Here is a 21,533-nt window from a genome sequence, read left to right on the forward strand (position 1 = left end):
GAGAGGTCATCGGGTCCAGTCTCCTGCACTCATGGCAGGACTAAGTATTATCTAGACCATCCCTGACAGGTGTTTGCCTAACCTGCTATTAAAAATCTCCAGTGATGGTTTAGATGATATCAACATACTCTTTACTCCCACTTTCAGACCGCTAATAAGAATCCTAAGTAGACCAAGACTAACACTGACCCTAGTAGGCTTCACTGCACACCTAACAGTCCTATTTTTCATTACCAGCAAGTTGTGTTTCAGGGTCTGCAAATAGCCAAGGCTGTGGTGAATCATCTTTCAGGTAACATCTTTTTGCTTTTAACTTCTCCCTAGGGAAAGGTGGCAACCTTATCTTTACAACTTTATGTGACACAGTGTTGCTTCTCAATATACTCTGGCACATTTCTTTATCCAGCACAGCTCTCCCTGTCTTTTTTTGAGTAACAACTCTGCTTTTCTCATGCAAAAGTGTTTCCACTGTGCATAAACAGTTGGAGAAACAGAACAGTATAAGCACTATACAGGCTTGTTTATTGGGCACCTTTATCCAATAAGACTTAAATATTTATTTTATTCTAAAATGGAAGCATGATGCAGAAGTAGACATGAATGAGAGGACAGTTTATTTTCTCGCTTTCTAAAAGAGAAAGTATAACAAAAGCAGTTGGCATCTTCATCTGAGCCCATCCTGTCTTGAATACACTGGGATGCATGCACATCATTTTGTTTTTCATCAGAAGTCTGCAATGTACGCAAGTCAAACGGGGCACTTGGGACTCTTAGTGTCTTGTGCATGCTCTGAGTCTTTAGTTATGTGGATGTTTTCCTTTGCTTTCTGTTTGGAACATGTCTTGTTAGAGCCAAGAAAACTGTCACTGTTTATACATAAGAATAATACTCTCTTTTAAAAAAAGATCCAGGTAGATCTTAAAAAACCCTGAACCCGAGCATTTAATCATAAAATCATAGAATATCAGGGTTGGAAGGGACCCCTGAAGGTCATCTAGTCCAACCCCCTGCTCGAAGCAGGACCAATTCCCAGTTAAATCATCCCAGCCAGGGCTTTGTCAAGCCTGACCTTAAAAACCTCTAAGGACGGAGATTCTACCACCTCCCTAGGTGTAACGCATTCCAGTGTTTCACCACCCTCTTAGTGAAAAAGTTTTTCCTAATATCCAATCTAAACCTCCCCCACTGCAACTTGAGACCATTACTCCTCGTTCTGTCATCTGCTACCATTGAGAACAGTCTAGAGCCATCCTCTTTGGAACCCCCTTTCAGGTAGTTGAAAGCAGCTATCAAATCCCCCCTCATTCTTCTCTTCTGCAGGCTAAACAATCCCAGCTCCCTCAGCCTCTCCTCATAAGTCATGTGTTCTAGACCCCTAATCATTTTTGTTGCCCTTCGCTGGACTCTCTCCAATTTATCCACATCCTTCTTGTAGTGTGGGGCCCAAAACTGGACACAGTACTCCAGATGAGGCCTCACCAATGTCGAATAGAGGGGAACGATCACGTCCCTCGATCTGCTCGCTATGCCCCTACTTATACATCCCAAAATGCCATTGGCCTTCTTGGCAACAAGGGCACACTGCTGACTCATATCCAGCTTCTCGTCCACTGTCACCCCTAGGTCCTTTTCCGCAGAACTGCTGCCTAGCCATTCGGTCCCTAGTCTGTAGCGGTGCACTGGATTCTTCCATCCTAAGTGCAGGACCCTGCACTTATCCTTATTGAACCTCATCAGATTTCTTTTGGCCCAATCCTCCAATTTGTCTAGGTCCTTCTGTATCCTATCCCTCCCCTCCAGCGTATCTACCACTCCTCCCAGTTTAGTATCATCCGCAAATTTGCTGAGAGTGCAATCCACACCATCCTCCAGATCATTTATGAAGATATTGAACAAAACCGGCCCCAGGACCGACCCTTGGGGCACTCCACTTGATACCGGCTGCCAACTAGACATGGAGCCATTGATCACTACCCGTTGAGCCCGACAATCTAGCCAGCTTTCTACCCACCTTATAGTGCATTCATCCAGCCCATACTTCCTTAACTTGCTGACAAGAATACTGTGGGAGACCGTGTCAAAAGCTTTGCTAAAGTCAAGAAACAATACATCCACTGCTTTCCCTTCATCCACAGAACCAGTAATCTCATCATAAAAGGCGATTAGATTAGTCAGGCATGACCTTCCCTTGGTGAATCCATGCTGGCTGTTCCTGATCACTTTCCTCTCATGCAAGTGCTTCAGGATTGATTCTTTGAGGACCTGCTCCATGATTTTTCCAGGGACTGAGGTGAGGCTGACTGGCCTGTAGTTCCCAGGATCCTCCTTCTTCCCTTTTTTAAAGATTGGCACTACATTAGCCTTTTTCCAGTCATCCGGGACTTCCCCGGTTCGCCACGAGTTTTCAAAGATAATGGCCAATGGCTCTGCAATCACAGCCGCCAATTCCTTCAGCACTCTCGGATGCAACTCGTCCGGCCCCATGGACTTGTGCACGTCCAGCTTTTCTAAATAGTCCCTAACCACCTCTATCTCCACAGAGGGCTGGCCATCTCTTCCCCATTTTGTGATGCCCAGCGCAGCAGTCTGGGAGCTGCCCTTGTTAGTGAAAACAGAGGCAAAAAAAGCATTGAGTACATTAGCTTTTTCCACATCTTCTGTCACTAGGTTGCCTCCCTCATTCAGTAAGGGGCCCACACTTTCCTTGGCTTTCTTCTTGTTGCCAACATACCTGAAAAAACCCTTCTTGTTACTCTTGACATCTCTCGCTAGCTGCAGCTCCAGGTGCGATTTGGCCCTCCTGATTTCATTCCTACATGCCCGAGCAATATTTTTATACTCTTCCCTGGTCATATGTCCAACCTTCCACTTCTTGTAAGCTTCTTTTTTATGTTTAAGATCCTCTAGGATTTCACCATTAAGCCAAGCTGGTCGCCTGCCATATTTACTATTCTTTCGACCCATCGGGATGGTTTGTCCCTGTAACCTCAACAGGGATTCCTTGAAATACAGCCAGCTCTCCTGGACTCCTTTTCCCTTCAAGTTAGTCCCCCAGGGGGGTAGGCACTGCAGTCAAGTGCAGTCTCAGCATGTGCAATTTGTACTGTCTCAGTGAGGTGTACACTGTAACAAATAGGATGATTGTAATATGACAGGAGAACCATCGATCTCAGCTGTTTTTTGTTTGCACCAATCATATGGTTATTTGTTTTCCTGTTCATTCTGAAGAGCTAAGCAAATGAGCATCCACCAACCGATCCTAAAAGAGGAAAACATACTGTGAGCTGTGCATAGACTTAAAAACATGAACGCTATTGATTAAGGATGGGGTGAATCAACTCTTTTTTAGGCTGCATCTACACCACGAGCTAGGGGTGTGATGCCCAGCTCACAAACTCATGCTAATTCCATAAGAGCTAAACAGTAACATCTGAACAGTAACGTAGCACAGGGAGCGGTGGCATGGCTTAGCCTTGCAGAGTACGCACCCTGGCATTCAGGTAGATTTGTAACCAGCATGGCTAAGCCATGCCGCTGCTGCCTGTGTTACTGTGGCTACACGACTATTTATATTAGTGCTAGTTCTTATTGACTAGTTTGAGTACGCGTATGCGAGCTGGGACTCCTGTGCATAGCTCCTAGTGCAGATGTAGTTCTAGAGTCTTCTGACATCAAACACCAGTCCTAAACGTCATCAGATACTAGCTACAGGTCTGACATAACTCTGAGACAAGCTAATGGCAGACTTTCCATGAACTGAAATGGGAGCTAAATTGGGCCTTATGAATTTAGAACGAAATCCTAAAATACGTGGCTTGTTTTTTATGTCATGTCCATTCATTTCAGGAGGAGTTTAGTGGGTTCTGTTGGTTTTGGAAAGTAATCTGAATGGAAACTAAGGGCTATGTACCCCTTCCTCCAACTCTTAACTGTTGATTAATTATTTGTAGCTGTCGGTACAAATAGATGCCGTTTAAGATGGTTGTTTGAAGTAACCGATTTCTGAATAATAATTGCCACAAGGTATATATAAGTTCTATCTTGTTCTTGCTCTGTTTTTGTTAACTGTTAAAGTTATTCTACTGTCAGTCCTCTGCCAGAATCCTACCACAGTGTCCAACACGAACAAGTGGTTTTAAAGGCTTATGAGTAGGGTCATAAACATGATTTCTGCTTGTGGAATTGCTGCTTGTACTAAAACTCCTCAAGTCCAATGCACATTTGGCACTAGGCATGTAACTGTACTTTCCCAATCCTTGCCCATATGTTGGTAAATTCTCTGTAAATCTTTATTTTCCTAATGAAATCACTGAATGGTTCTGCACTCTGATTCCTGCCTCTATCCAAAAATAGCATGAACCTTATCTGACCTCATGATGTAAGTAACTTTCTACACTTGAGTTGATAGTGATAAACCTGGGGTTGTGTGCAGTCACCAAGAAAACTAAACCACTTTAATCAGGGCTAGTTGAAGTAGAAAGCAAACTTGCCTGTTTAAACTCTCTCAAATCCACCATAATCATATAATCTGTTTCACAATCAGGACAGGTTCTGAATACAGCATTTATTATGTACCATCTCTTACTCTGACAGTTTCTCAATATTTTCCTGTTGTGATGGGGAATCGCTTTTATGAAGGACAAAACAGGGCAATGTTACGTGGTGCCATAAGACTGTGAGGGGAGTGAAAAGACGAGTGAGAAATGTATTTATTTTTCAATACTGGTTTTAAAATTAACCCCCATCCTGCAGGTTTCATGAGTTGCTTGCTACAGACAGTCTGTTGCTTTCTTTCTTTTGTCCTGTCTCCTTTTCCTATGAGTGCCTGTTGCTCAGATGACTTTTCCAAACACGCAGCAAGAAATTGCATTCCTGAATACAATTCCAGCTCTGTGAGAACTGAAGATGAGTTCTATCCCCCCCAATTATCTCATGCTGTCTGGTTCTTGGGTAGACAAAATTCACTGGGCTAAGGATGTGCTCAATCCACACTGCCAGTATTTATCTGAATATGGAATAATTGGTCTTGAAATTCAGCAAATGCTGATTGTAAACACAGTTGTGCTGTGAAGTATGTATGTGTGAAGCGGGGCAGTGAACCCACCCAATTCTCCTCCCACCTCTCCTAGTGCAAGCAGCCCAGGCCAGAAGGAGGAGAATTTGGAGACGAGGGGAAGTGGCCAGCAGAAGGATGTTGGGATGTAGCTGAGTGACTGGCTGGGTGGGAGTGGAGTCTTTAGCATGGGAGAACAGTGGCAAGAGAGTCTAGGGATCCTCAATCGTGAAAATCCCAGATTCATTCTCCAGAATAAGAATCTTTCTGCCAAGAAAATTGGCATACCTGGATGAGTTGGAGATCTTTAAAAAAAACTCCCCACTCCATTTCTATGTGTGCTTCTTAGTGACTGGCTGCATTGCTCATGGCTACTGTCCTTGGTTATTTTTTTAAATTTGCATTTGATGCCTTTTAAAAAAAATAGTGTGGCTACTGATCCCTGTCATGTGACAGAGATACTAGGCTTTTTATAACACTGACTTGTTTATTATGGGAGCCAAGAAATAAAAGTCAGTCTCTGCTTGCACTCCTTATTACAGTAGGCTGTGGTCTCTTGACCCTGGTGGGCCATTGAAATGTGAAGGGTCAAGTCACTGGTTTTGTGTGCAGGGTAAAAGCCTAGATGTTGCTGACGTGAACTAACAATTAATGGTGATCTGGGGGGATGGTCTGTAGATCCTATGTGGTGGCTGGGGGACTGCTTTGAAGGAATTTGTAGCACGTAGGTGGTGGGTAAGAAGATTCCTGGTGTGGACAAACGGCACCCTCTTTCATCCTTTCTGATGCTCCTTATTGTTATGTGGAGATCTATTTCTTTTCCTGTAGCGTGAGTCCCCCACTTGCTGTGTGGAATAGGTTGCAAATTGCCACGGAAGATCTTTCTCTTGTTGCCCAGTATGTCCTACAGGAAGAGGAATAACCTTGCGCCTCCCAAAAGGAAACCAATGTGAAAGTCTGCAATGTCATAACCCCTCTTACTTGCATTGAACCCTAACTCCCCTCACATTCTGAAGGCATTTAGTCTTTATCCCAAGTCTATGAGGTCACATAATATGAATATTTCTTTTTCTCACACCATCCTCTGAGGAAAACAGTTGGATGAATGTTATTCCCTTTGGTGCCCTGTATGTCTAGGAGATGTCTACAAAACAGCACACAAACAGTCCTTGGAATGGATGAGAGTCACTTTTGGTCCAAATAACAACGGAAGCCCATCATACACCTAAATAAACAAGCATGCATGCCAATGAACACATTCATTTACAGGGCAATGTTAGTGGTAGAAGTAGTGTTCTGCTCCCTGGATTCTCAGGCTGAATGCTTTTTGACATGCAAATTAAAGGAACAGCTCTGCTAGGTTCAGCCACTAGACTCGTATTTTCCCCATAATAACACTAAAAGCAATAGCTTACATTTATCTAGCACCTTTTATCTAACCATCTCAAAGCACTTGACAAACTTTACTAGGTCCCCTCACCCCTGTGAGAAGTCTGTTTTCCCATTGTACACGTAGGTAAACAGAGGTATGAAGTGGTTAAGTTGACTGTTTTATTTTCAAGGATCTGATATGATTACTGGTTGTAAAGCATACTGTAAGAAAGAATGGCAGTGAAATGTCTAGAGTGGGGGCAGGGGGAACGGGACGGGACTGGGAGTCAGGACTCCTGAGTTCTGTTTCAAACTCTGTGATTCACTATAGAATCATAGAAATGTAGGGCTGGAAGGGACCACAAAGTCATCAAGTGCAGTCCCCTGCACTAAGGCAGGACCAAGTAAACTGAGACTATCTCTGGCAGGTGTTTGTCCAAGCTGTTCTGAAAAACCTCCTGTGATGGGTTCCACAAACTCCCCTGAAAGCCTATTCCAGAACTTAATTACCCTTATAATTCAGTTTTCCTAGTGTCTAAACTCAATCTCCCTCACTTGTAAATTAAGCCCACTACTTCTCATCCCACCTTCAGTGGACGTGGAGAACAGTTGATCACTGTCCTCTTTATAATAGCCCTTAACATATTTGAAGACTATCAAATACCCCACTCAGTTTTCTTTTTTCAAGACTAGGCATGCCCATTTCCCCCCTCCCCCCCTTTTCCTCACAAGTCAGGTTTTCTAAACCTTTTAGCATTTTTGTTGATTTCTTCTGGACTCTCTCTGATTTGTCCACATTTTTTCTAAAGTGATGGACACACAGTACTCCAGTTGAGGCCTCAGCAGTGACAAGCAGAGCAAGACAGTTACCTTCCATGTTATACATATGACACTCCTGTTAATACATCCCAGAATGATGTTAGCCTTTTTCACAACTGCATCACATCTTCAGCTGTACTGCCATCTAGACAGTTATTCCCTATTTTTGTAGTTGTGCATTTGATTATTTCCTTTCTATGTGTGGTACTTTGCATTTGTCTTTACTGAATTTCATCTTGTTGAAACAAGACCATTTCTCCAATTTGTCAAGGTCACTTTGAATTCTAATGCTGTCCTCCAAAGTGCTAGCAATCCCCTCCCAGCTTGGTGTCATCTACAAATTTTATAAACATACTTTCCACTCCATCATCCAAGTCATTAATGAAAATATTGATTAGTACAGGACCCAGGACTGACCCATGTGGGACCCTGTTAGATATGCCCTCCCAGTTTGACAGTGAACCATTGATAACTACTCTTTGAGTATGGTCTTTCAACAAGTTGTGTGCCCACTTCATAGTAATTTCATCTAGATCACATTTTCCTAGTTTGCTTGGAAGTATGTCATATGGTACTGTGTCAAAAGCCTTATTAATATCAAGATAGATCACGTATAATGCTTCCCCCATCCACTTGGCTAGTAACCCTGTCAAAGAAGGAAATTACATTGGTTTGGCATAACTTGTTTTTGATAAATCCATGTTGGCTATTCCTTATATCCTTTTTATTCTCTAGGAGCCTACCAACTGATTGTTTAATAAATTGTTCTGGTATCTTTCCAGGTATCAAAATCAAGCTGACTGTTATATAATTCCTCATGTTTTCTTTGCTCTCTTTTTAAAATGTTTGTCTTTGGGCAAGTCATGTAGCCCTACTTTTGTGAACACGTCCAGTAACGTTGGGTACCTCAGCTTTTGGGTCCCCAAAATACTGTGCAGCCTAGAAAATGTAGGCCTAAGCAACTTGCCCAAGGTATTATTATTAGACCATTTGCACTCCTGCATGGGGTGTAAAAAACTTGTTTACTCCCCTGTGGGGGCTATCTACACGGCAAGAGCCAGCCTGGGGCGGGGGAGAACAGCCAGTGTGAGATGGAGTGGGCAGGCAGAAGTGGAGGAGTCAGCCTCCCCCCAATGCACTAATCAGCACAGTTGAGCTTGCATAAAGGAAGAGATAAGTATAATTGTTGCTACGGTCACTGGGAGGTCGGTAAAACAACATTCAGTCGTTAACTGACGACACTGGTATGTTGGTTTCAGAGTAACAGCCGTGTTAGTCTGTATTCGCAAAAAGAAAAGGAGTACTTGTGGCACCTTAGAGACTAACAAATTTATTTGAGCATGAGCTTTCGTGAGCTACAGCTCACTTCATCGGATGCATACCGTGGAAACTGCAGCAGACTTTATATACACACAGAGATCATAAACCAATACCTCCTCCCACCCCACTGTCCTGCTGGTAATAGCTTATCTAAAGTGATCATCAAGTTGGGCCATTTCCAGCACAAATCCAGGTTTTCTCACCCTCCACCCCCCCCCCCAAACTCACTCTCCTGCTGGTAATAGCCCATCCAAAGTGACAACTCTCTACACAATGTGCATGATAATCAAGGTGGTATGTTGGTGGATTTGCTGAAACACAGAGCACAAAAAACACCAGCACTTATCGGAAGCACCATGTGAAGGTTGTTGTCTTGCAGGCAGGATTCCAATGTAAGTTAAAGACAGGAATTGCCCTTTTTGATCTGTCCTTGGCATATGACACTGTCTGGAGATAGGGCTTCCTCCTTAAGGTCTCCCATGTCATTCACTGCCGACAAACGATCCGCCTCTTGGCGGCAATGACTGGGGACTGCTGCTTTAAGGTACATCTTAATGGCCAGATTGGTAGACCAAGAATTCTTAACTCAGGCATCCCGCAGGACTCTGTCATGGCCCCAATACTTTTTAATCTATACACTGTGGATATACCAGCGACAGAGTCAAGGAAATTAATGTATGTGGATGATATTGCCCTAGCTGTTCAGCATACTAGCCTCCATACCATCAGCTGCACCCTAACCCGAGATCTTAGCACAATGGCTGATTATTTCCAAAGCTGGAAACTTAGGTCTAATCCAAAAAACCCCATGGTAACTGCTTTCCATCTGAACAATAAAATGGCTAATACCAAACTTGATGTGCAGTTCTGTGGTAAGAGTGTCAGCCTCGAAGCTAATCCAAAGTATCTTGGTGTTACACGGGACTGGAGTTTGACCTTTCAACAATACCTTGAGAACACCTGTGTCACTCTTATCAGAAAATTGTCTGGAACATCATGGGGCTCCATCCATGGACCATACAAACCACAACAATTTCCTTGGTATAGTCTGCAGCTGAATATTGTGCACCAGTGTGGTCTCACAGCAGTCATACTCAACTCCTTGACACTCAACTCAATAATGTTATGTGAATAGTGTCGGTGACATTCAAATCTACTCCAGTTGACTGGCTCCCAGTGCTATCGCACATACAGCCTCCACAGATTAGAAGAGCTGCTCAGACATCTCGCTTTCTTAATCATGTCAATGCAAATATGAGGATCCCACTGCTCCATGACCTGCAGAACCCGCCAAAGATGAGATTAAAATCCTGCAACCCTCGATGGAACCATATCAAGATCTGTACACTCAACTTTGATACTGAGGCTCAATGGAGAGTCACATGGAACACTTTGATCGCTCAAACCAGAAAGCTCATAGTTGATCCTGTTGAGGACCCACTGGGTTTTGATTTATGTTGGAAAGACTGGTGCAGATTGACTCGCAACAGGACATCTCATGGGAGATGTGGACAAACCCTCTTTAAATGGAAAATGAGGCAAACACCTGTATATGACTGTGGTCACCAGGCACAAATAATAGAGCACATCATATCTGAATGTCCCCTTTGTTCTTTTGCTGGGGGCCTGAAGGACATTCACCACCTCACTGCTGTGGCAATGTGTTGGCTATCAAATTTAGATATAAATTTATAGTTGTTGCTATCTACCCAAGCCATACGAAAGAAGAAGAAGAAGTCATTCTTCTTGTACACTTCTCCTTGTACACTTTATTTCCACCATGCAGCAATGGGTAAGCAGGGCAAGAATTATGACTCAGTGTAACAATCCAATCCTTGTCTTGCTTCTGGGGCAAGCACCTTTGTGCTGCAGCAACCCGTTGGTCATTGTAGGTTACGCCTCCCTCTCTGTGACCAATCCCCAGAGGGTGGGAGTCTATTACAGTTCTCTGCATGAGAACTTGGCTCTTTAATTCAAGCTGTAGCGACCTGGCTCAGTCCTCAATGTGTGGGCCCCTCAGTATGGTGGCTGTCATGTTACCTCTTACTAGGGCAGGACTGCAAGGTGCCAGTCCAGAGGCTGAGTCTGAAACAGAACCCAGTAACCCAATCCCTTCCTTTGTCGACTTTCCTGTAGGAAGGAAGTGCAGTATGCTCGATAATTAGCAATTTCATATATGTCTATGATAATAACACAGTCATTTCAAATGAAAGAAGAGTGAGAGCCATCATGTGGGATTCAAGGAGTTAAAACCCTTTTGAAACAAATTTTAAAATCATATTAAAACCTATCCCTCTAAAAGGTTTTGTTTCACCTCAAGAGCATCCCTCTTTTGCGGCTGTCCATTGAGTTAAGGGCTCTTTGTATAATAACTCAATCTGTATCTCCGGTCAATGAGATACAGCACCTGCACATTAAATATATATTTCCTCTTGTGGCTCTTTGCTTTCAGATTTATTGTCCCATAATTATCTGTTCTGGACCATACTTGTTAGCTACTTAGTCTAGATATTTATAGGCTCTAAATCCTTTTATATCTGACTACAGATTTGCTGAAATTGTGTTTAGTATAAATTGCAAAATTGGAAACCTTATTTTGTAAGTCGGCCATTTCATTACACAGATCAAAAGCTGGGGTCTTAACAGTGATTTTTATGTTATTTTCCTGCAATCTCATTCCAGCTTGAACTTTCCTTTCCTTTAACCTATATTTTCCAACCAACATGGAATTTAACCTTCAATACTGAATTCTGTCAGACATTCTCTTGTATGCTAACTAGACAAATGTAATATCCAAGGCAAATTTTCCAAATTATTGTATCCAAAGTATACAAATGTAATGTTTCAGCCAAATTATCTGGCATGATAATAATGTCCTTAACTTTCAACAAGTTAGGTCCTGAAATCATGCTGGCTACACTGAATCAAACTGTTTGTTTTTAAAAAAAAAATACCCTCATTCACATTACCTAATTCCTTAACAGACTTTTTAGGTGCCCCACTCCCAAATTAAATCAAACGGAACCTTTGACTTCCTCCTATTTTTCACATCCCCTTTAAAGGTCATTTGCTTAGCTAGCCCTCAAGAATCTCTATGACTCACATCAAATCTGTAATAACATTTTGTACTCTACCTTCCATTCCAGGACCACAAAGTGCTTCACAACTGAATTAATGAAATAGGCTTGCTGTTGTGTATTATCCCTCTTTCGTTAAATGACTTGGTCTTGGTGCACAATGGGGAAGGGAACCCAGGTTGCCTGACTCTTAATACTGTGCTCTCACCACCAGATATGCTGCTGCTTCATTTAGCAAATCTGTGTATGCTGAAGTTTCCTGTCCATGCAATATGTGCTCTAAAAAAAACCATGGGTCATATCAGACCTGGGGTGCCTAATGCAACTCCACAGAATTCACTACCTTGCCAGCCGTAAGTGTAATGTCAACAGACCCTGCTCGTGGGCAGGATTGAACCTGGACCTCTGGAGCTTAGTGCAGGAGCTGCTACTGCATGAGCTAAAAGCCAGCTCCCTATTAGCTAACACTGTAGAGCAGACTCATTTTATCTCTCTAAGTGGTCTCGGTGCCACTAGATGGGACAGAACACCACACCCAGAAGGTGTGTGGGTTTCATACTTCCCCTAGCTGAGGAAGCACATCCCAAGCTTCAGAGACTTCCCAGTTGAAATCCTGGACAATCCCCCACTTGTAACGCCGACAGACCCCGGTTGTCATCAGCCAGAATCGAAGCTGAGGCCTTTGTGCAGGATTCTCTAGTGCATGAGCTAAAAGCCAACTGGCTGTTAGCTAAGGCTGTAAAGCAGATTCATTTAGCTCTCGGTGCCACTAGATGGGACAGAACACCAAACTCAGAAGGTGTGTGGATTAATAAGCACCTAGAAACATTATTTTACAATCCTTTGCTGATTTGTCTGCCCCATCTTCTGAACTCATGAACTCTCACTTTCCTATCTCTGTAAGGAAAGGTCCAAAGTAATAATTTGGTGCTCACTATCTTGTCTGACCCCCTTGTGATCATCCTTTACAGGACCTTTTCTATCCCCATGAGATTCCTGTGTATCTTTTATTCCCTGCTGAGCTGCTGTCTACTTATTATTCTGATTGATGCTAATTATTTCATTGAGCATTAGGCCCTGGGAGACAGGATTTCCTGATGTTGGCTGCAGAAGCAGACTCCTGACGCTATTGCGCGTGGTGTGAGAATTGGGGAAATTGGTGACTTCTGAAGGATAAATTATATTTTTGTTGACTTCAGCTTTTGTTTACAATCTACACAATACTTCCCCCCCACCCCCGCATCATAGCATTTCTGGGTAACAATAATTGCATTCAGCTGTCCTGAACTTGTTTTCAATTGCTCCTTATTGGCTGCTTATTTAAAGCCATTTTAAAGCTGCAGGGGGGCTTCATGCCTTTCTCACTGCCCTTTCAGCTTTCTTGACTGTATATGATTATTAAACTCTTCCTACATAGATACCTGGGTCCTTGCTTGGAATACCTGTCTTGTATCCAAAGTAGGAGTATGGCTCAGATCCTCAAAGGTATTTATGGGATTTAGGCAGGGCCATCCTTAGGATTTATGGGGTCCTACGCAGTGTTATTAAACTGGTGCCCCTATGCCTGACTTGGGGCACAGACAGCACCCCCGCCCGCAAACCCCCAGAAGAACACCCCCCCACCCCATTGCTGACCCACACCAAGCTTCATACGCAGCAGATGCTGTGACAGCCTGGGCTCGCAGCCAGGGGCGGAGGGATGAGGCAGCAAAGGAGACCGAGCCACCCAGCCCACCTCATGGCAGCGGAGAGTCACAGTTCCCCGCAGAGACTCCTGTATCCTCTCCCTCAGGCAGAATGTGCCGCACCAGTGCATTCGGCTCCGTAAATATGGCTTCTGCCTAAGGAGACTGCAGCGTGCGCTGGCAGTGCGGGCGCCGATCCACTTTTACCTGCTGTCCCGGTGGTGTCCCAAATTTTCGGGTGCCCTACGCAGCCGCATATGCTGCGTATGCCTAAGGACGGCCCTGAATTTAGGCACCTAAATGTCTTTGAGGATCTGGGCCTCAGTCACTAGTAGAGTCCAGGGTCAAATAGTATTATGCTACATGCAGTCTTCTTGACAGCATGCACTTCTTATCCCTCTCAGCATAAGAATAACTGAAATCCCACATGAATCATGAGCTTTTTTTTTTTCTTTCTCTGAAAATCTCTTATCTGAATAAACATTTCCTGGTCTGCTTGAGTTCTCATACTGCCCAGGAGGTTTAACACAATTCAGCCTGAACAGGGTACAGAGTATGGGTGATTTATGATTTTGTGGACAAGGCTGCGGATCTCTTTAGTTTCAATTAAACAATAGAAATATGGAAAAAACAAAGGGCACAATTTAGAATAATCATGGGATTCCGTCAATGTGAAAGAGTGAAATGAAGTTCACTACAATTCATATATATGTATAAAAACATACATGTGTATGTATATAGAGGTGATATCCATGTGATTAAATTGGCAGAATATAAATGATTGAGTTATCAAGTACCTAGGAATGTATCACCTGCCCCGTACTTATTCTGAGCTTCTAAATCACCAAGCATCTTCCAACAGCTGTCAGTATTTTGTTTTGTTGTTGGTTTTTTTTTTAACTTTTTAAAATAATTACCCTGCCAGAGTTTTTTTTTTTTAGTATTTCCTTCCCCTGAAATCACCCTGCCTGAGGACTTTTAAAGGTGTTTTAAATCAATTAGTTTTTTTTTCTTTTCCTTATGATGCTTACTCGTTGGGCTCAGGATAATTGAGGCACCTGGCTTTACAGAGAGAGGGATAGAAAATGTCATCCCTAATAAAATCTTGTAAAATTCCCTAAAATATTTTAAAAATAGTTCTGTGTAACATACAAAATATGTGATAAGGTGTCATGGTTTGTTGCCCTCTGTTGGGGATAACTTGCATAAACCACTTGTAGCTTTGTTTGCAATGTTGTAGCCATGTTGGTCCCAGGACATTAGAGAGACAAGGTGGGTGAGGTAATAGCTTTTATTGGACTAACTTCGATTGGTGAAAGAGACAAGCTTTTGAGCTTCCATAGAACTCTTCTTCTTCAGCTCTGGGAAAGGTACTCCGAGTGTCAGAGCTAAATATAAGGTAGAACAGATTGTTTAGCATATGGAGCTTACATGCCATAAGAATCAATTCAAGGTGAAGTGGGCAGTTTTGACCTCTGTAATTGTAGGACAAAGGAGGATTAGTGGTTACAGATTGTTAGTAATGAACCATAAATCCAATGTCTTTATCAAGTACATGATTTTTAGGGTAGCCTCGTCACTACAATTGGCACTAATTGCCACTCAGTAGAACTGAACGAACATAGAAACTGAAGTACTCCATCACACATTTAGAGATGGTCCCTTCAGGACAGGGTTGAGGCAGACAATGCATGGAGGCTTGCTCTGTTGGCTGCCTCTGCTTATCTGTTGGTGTGGTTATGTACTTAGGGAATGTATGATGATGTGGTATTAAGGCTGCATTGCCCTGAGTCTAGAATCATACTAATCCTCACAAGTGGCAAAGTTATGAGTGACAAGGTGGATGAGGGTAAAATAACCATAAAATAACCATAGTGATCTGGATCATACCTCAGTTGTCTCTCATTTTAGTCCTAATGTTACTATTGCCCTCACTTTTAGTGTTGAAAATTGTTTCCATCAGAAATAAAGAATCATGAAGTGGAAATTATGGAAAGAGCTAATTACTCAAAAGGCTAGATTCACTAAAGGACTTAGGTGCCTAACTACCACATTAGGTGCCTAAGTCCCTGATTTAGGCACCACTAGAGTTTGCAAAACCTCTGCTCAGCTGCCGCCTCCCCATGTAGGCACTTAAACTCACTCAACACCTAAATTTCCACTGTAAAAGTCCCTAGACACCTATTTTTCTGCCCCAGCATATGCATGGTGCCTCACTCTAGGTATTGGAATGCCTAAGCCCCAGTGCAATCCACGAACCAGGGAAAAATAGACACTCCTCCACCTAACTTGCCTGCAGGGCCCAATCTGATAGGTATGCTCATATATCACCTAACTCAACACAAAACAGCTGGGGTGGGGGAAAGGCAACCTTCCTCATAACTCTTAACCCAGGGGTTAACATACTTGTCTGGGATGTGTGAGAGACCCCCTGGTTCAATTCCCCCCTCTGTCTGAGGGGAGAAAGGTAGCAGATCCCTTTTCAAATCTTCTCATGTGCGTGTGCTACTCAGTTTGGGGGCACCTCTTAAACAGGGGGCCTGTATCAGATTGCCCCTTTCCTCTCCCTGGACAGCCTTGCTCCCACTTCTAGGTGAGTGCCCTAACCACCAGGCTACAGAGTCATTCTCACTCTCTCTAGCCCAATGACTCCCTAATTTATCTAAAGTGGAACAACTTCAACAGGCAAGACTGAGGGAGCCCCACATCAGAGTATCCCGTAGCCTGGGATGGTTATAGAGGTTTATGAGGCAGCTGCTTCCAAGCTGATGGACGTAGTCCTTTATCTCAAACAGCAGAGGCTCATGCTTTTAGACCGGGTCCCAGCTTCAGCCCCTACAGATGACCCATGTTAGATGCAAAAAGAAAAGGAGGACTTGTGGCACCTTTGAGACTAACACATTTATTTGAGCATAAGCTTTCATGAGCTACAGCTCACTTCATCAGATGCATGCAGTGGAAAATACAGTGGGAAGATTTTTATATACACAGATGTTGTTTCATTTAAATGTAGGAACTGATTTTGACTGTTACTGACTTGCTGTGTGACTTTGGACAAGTCAGTTTCTTTACCCCTCTAATTTCTACCCCAAAACCATAAAATAGGGATAATAATGCTTACCCACTTTTATAAAGAGCCTTGAATTCTTCAGATGAAAGAAGCTACTATGTAAGTGAAAAGTATTATTCTTTCAGTTACAACATATTTGAGGCATAACTAAGTGCAAAAAAGGCTCCAGATTCATAGATCTGTTAAACATTAACAAGTTTTTACTACAGAAATGCAGGATGGAATAGGGTGACAAGCCTATTTTCCATACAAAAAGAGTATATGAAGCCAGCAGCCTTTCCAGTGTAACAAGGTGTTTTGAAATGCTATTAAAAATATTGTTCCTTTCAGTTCTAAAGAAATGTCAAGCATCTGAGTTTATGGACTTGTCTTACAGATATTAGATTAAGCAAATATTTCTTCTCTTGCTCTTTTACAAGTTCTCATATAAACTGTAAAGTGCAGTAAAAGCATGACATCTCTTTGCTAGTTTGAAATGGTCTACCCTGATAGCTCACCAGAGGACCTAATTACAAGTCCTCTGGCACTGTTATGGGTTGCTAGGCAGAAGGGAAATGTCACAGGTTAAACAAAGTGGACAGTCTTTTTCTAGCTTTACATATTCTTTCAATGGTGTGAAATCCATGTTAACAATCAGCTCACAGTGAAAAGGTCCCACTTAAATATTAGCACAAAGATTCACAGGATTGTTTGTGTACCGTACTTGAGCCAAAAAAAAAAAAATCCATTTCCCCAAACTTTACCTAGATGCTTGAAATGAGCTTCTTGCAAAGATGTTGTTAAAACCGCACAAGTCACATAACAAGTCACATATTATCAATATGAATTATATCAAGCAGTGAGTAGGTTAAAGACATACTGAAAGAAAGTTTTGGGGAACACATTTAAGCAAACCACGAAGAGGATTTCTTTACAGAACAAGTTTTGTTTTGTTTTTTCTGGTGAGCAGACAGATAAGAACAGAAGCTCAATTTGAGAACAGCAATGTCTTAAACAACTTTAATATTGTTCATTACTTCCTCTCTACTTGTATCTTTCAGATATAATTTTTGAAAACTTTAGAATGTTCTCTTTTTAGCTTTTTGCACTGGGGTCCTTTAATTAGGGGGAAATCCTAGATGCTGCAAGGTAACTGTTCTGTTGTTCAAGGCCTCTTAAACTTTGTTTTCCTGTGTGATTCCCCATGTATTGCGCTGACCACACCATAGGCACCAAGCATCTGATGAGAAACCTTGACGTCTGAGCAGGACACTCAAGACACTACCTGAGAGAGATTAATTTGATGTGGTGATTAAAATGACAGCCTTCACTAGAGCTTTATTGACCTGAGAACTCCCTAATTATGGGAAAAAATTCTCCCAACTATTTTGTCCCTCAGAGTTCACTTCAAGATTGCTGCAGGCTCTCTCCAATAGAATTACTTCAGACACATGCTGCTTTTTCAAATATTACACACACTCTTGAAACATGTATTTGTTCCTTAGGTATGTAAACTCGTGAAAGCTCCAATTCTAATGGGTGTGTACTTAATGTATACATATATGGCTTAATTTTATATCTGCTATCATTACAAACCATACAGGTAGAACTAATGGACCAAGCTTTTTAAGAAAAACAGACTCCTAATGGTAACATCAAGGATTGAATTGCATAATGGCTTTGTAAAAGAGTAATTCATCTCCCTAGAATCTTCAACCCAGGTCTGACCTCTTTGTCTTAAGGCTTTTTACTCCCTTGCATAGCTCTATGATTTTGCCTGTACACCCACCCCACCCCCCCCGACTCTGCACACTTTCATACCTGTGGAGAGTAGTGGTTCCACTGACCTTCCTCCTGCCCTATAGCTGGAGTGATGATCTGGGGAAAATAAGAGTGTTTAAGCTGCACCCCATGCTTCTATCTCTCTCTCCCACCCCTAGGCACCTAAGGGCTGAGCATCTTTTCCAAAATTCCCTATATCCCTATGGAAAATGACAAATGAATGTTAAAAATGTAAACCATATAGCTTAGTAAATGAGAATATTTCACCCTTGGAAGAGTTAGTCCATGTCTCTTAATTTGCAGGAACAAACACTCTAAGTAAAATTTCTTTACTAGTCCTGATCTTCTTGCCTTAAATATAAGGTTTATAAGCAGTAAACCAAACATATAAAATATAAATACGATATAAATATGGCCAAATACACAGGTAAAATAACTTCTCAGCTCCTACTTGATATTCCCATGTTTATACCACCCAGGATTGCATTAGCTCTTTTGGCCACAGCATCACACTGGACGCTCACAGGCAGCTGATTATCCACCATGACCCCCAAATCCAGTTCAGAGTAACTGCTTGCTAGGCTAGAGTCCCCCATCCCATAAGTATAGCCTGCATTCTTTGTTCCTCCCAACAATGGCAGCTGTTCCAGACTTGTTTATGAAAGCAGCGGATATTCCCCTGTAAATAACCGAGGGCTCATGGCAAGATTCAAGGGCTCCTGATCCAGGAGAAAGTGATGAATAAACTCCCTATAACTGGGAGCTGCTGGGTGGCAGACACAGCATGTGTCTCAGGCTCTAGCAGCTTGACCAGGGGCCTCTCTCTGTTCTCTTCCTGTAGTTTATATGCTTAAGGGCTTCAACTTGTCCATATTGTGAGGTCTCAGTTTGCCTCCTCCATGTGCTATTTAAGTCCAATGAGCTGGGTCACCCACAATGTACACTGTCCTCTGGCCAGAGGACACATCACCACAGGCACTATGGATGAAGGTGTTAGCTTGTAATTGCAGGATACTTACTCTACGCTACTACATGATCCTCCTATGCTGCATCCATTAAAACTGGCATAAATCAGCTCTCTGGTCTGTGGTGGAGAAACTTCCCTCCCAACTTCTGAACAGTTTTAAAACCAGTTGGAGTCTTAGTATAGATCAGCAGCCTGAAGCAGCTGGAAAATATCCCTTCATCAGGATGTAGATATAGATCAGGTCTCTCAGCAGCTTCCACAAGCTAATCCACCCTGGTGGCCAAAGTCTGCTCCTCATAATGAAAATACTACCAAATGACTCCTCGGCTGTGCCTGTGGATTTGGTGGATGCACCCCCAGACAAACCAGACCTTGCTCCACTCCTGCATCAGCCACTGGCACACACAGGTTCATCTCTCTGGCTGAATGCTGTTGCCCTTGGACTCTAAAGAAAGCTCAGCCACTGCTGCAGCGACTTCCTTTTTTTCTCTTCTCCAAGCTCTGGTAAGTGGCTCTTGCAGCACTTCAGACTGCAAGTAAGGGAGCAAGAACATCCTTCCTCCCACTGATGGACCATGTTAACCCATGAAAATATGAGAAGAACCATGAGAGTTTGTATACAATGCTGCTGACCACTGGGTACTGACCCCTGGGTCATTGCTGGCCAACCTGGTCACCAAGGTCAACCTTCCACTAGTGGAGAAAAATAAGATAGGTGAACTGAGAACTGAAGACCGACCAGGTTTGAGTAGCGACTGCAGAACTTCCTGGCACCATTCCATGGGGCACTGCAAGGTTGATCTGCACAGAGATGGGGATCCTCACTTAAATTTGTCTCTTGTAGTCATCACATAAAATGTCTAACTTCCTTCTTGTATTCACCATAAGAAAAACAGTCTATTTTGGAGTGTGCTTCCAGGAACTGTAAATAACCCATGTTGAAATGTTCCCTTACAAAAATAGATTTTAGTAGGTGCAAAGTTAACAAGCAACACAGTTTACTTGCTGCTCCTATTCTTCATGAAAACTACGCTATTCAACTCTCTTAGCAAAGCTTAAGACATGCTTTATTGTGGTAGCATTTCAATGTCTGACCCAGTGATCTGAAGGGGATGCAATGAAAATGCCAACACAATTTTAACCATAGTGATGGAACAGGCCTCTGTAATACAAGCAAATGAAACAGACATTAGGTTGATGGAAATATTTCAAAGGGCAGACACAGACCATCAGCCCTGTAGGAAAACACTTAATATGAAACTCCACAAGATAGCTGACTGTGAATCCTCAACTTCAAAAACAAAGATTGGCCTTTGAAACCAGGGGACACAGGGCTGGAATGAAACCCCCAGCCATAGCAATGTTTTGGCCTCACTTTTGATCAAGGAGCTTTGAGCTAAGGTGGAAGTTATTTGATCAGGCTAACCTTTTTGGAGAATAATTGCTGGCTTAGAATTTATGAGCTGTTAATAATTTATCGTAATAGAAGGTGCCCTAGCAGCAAGGCAGTGCAGGAGTTGGGAGAGATTTGTATTAGAAATGAGAGAATAGGTTACCATGGGGAAGGGTTTTTTTGGTGCAATTTAAAGAAGAGTGAATTGGATTGGGGGAAAAAGTAATAATCCCCCCTACTAATCATCTCAACCTTCAATTATTTCTAGGAACTAAGTCTCACTGAATTCTTGTAGGATTCTGAAATGTTGTGATCCATTTTTTTTTCCATTTCAAGGTTCTAGCTGGGGCTGCAAATGAGAAGTTGCTTTCAAGTGTTGCTGGTTAGGCAAGGAAATGCTGAAAATTTTGTGAGAGATCCTGTTCTCATAAAATGTCCAGCCCAGCTTTGTAAATTTAGTAGGTTTGGCTAGTTCAGATAAGCTTTGGAGAAGCATCTGCATACTCACTCAAGCTGAACCCACACTCCAGACTGTGGTGTATGTAGCTTCCTGCACTTTGGAGGTTTTGATGGTTTGAAATGCTTTCCTGACCCTGGTATAATGAGGAAAGTGGAAAAAACTATTGTGTCTCTGTAGTTATTCCTAGTGGGAAAAGAGAAGCACAGACGCTTGTCTAAGGGATGCTGAATGGGAGGAATTCAGCATTGACTCTCTGGTTGCATGTAAATCAGTAAACATGAAAGCCTACAATGCCCAGAGACTTGCTGGCAAATAATTTACAAGGGATGCTTTGCTGATTATGAGGACTTAAGGTAAATATCTAGCCTAGTGAAAGATACCACTTTGTGATACCACTCCTGCACACACAAGCTATGTCTGCAAGGAGAAGAAAAGCTGCACTCCTTTCTCAAGCTAGGTGCTTGCATAGCTTCCATCACAGTCCTATCTGAGCTGCTCCCAAGCATTTATATATATATAAGCATATATCTGCCCCATTCTCATCATTTCTCCCTCTA

General features: G+C 42.6%; 1 long non-coding RNA gene across 1 annotated transcript in view; it reads left to right on the forward strand.

Annotated features, from left to right (window-relative positions):
* Nucleotides 1-225: 225 nt before the first annotated feature.
* LOC311520683 overlaps nt 226-21,533 on the forward strand; it is a 450,923-nt gene continuing 429,615 nt past the window's right edge. Inside the window, exon 1 of the long non-coding RNA XR_014711660.1 lies at nt 226-292. This is a non-coding gene — a long non-coding RNA (uncharacterized lncRNA). The remainder of the gene's footprint in view (nt 293-21,533) is intronic.

Source organism: Lepidochelys olivacea (assembly GCF_965140295.1).
Source record: "Lepidochelys olivacea isolate rLepOli2 genome assembly, chromosome: 5".
Lineage (NCBI taxonomy): Eukaryota > Metazoa > Chordata > Testudines > Cheloniidae > Lepidochelys > Lepidochelys olivacea.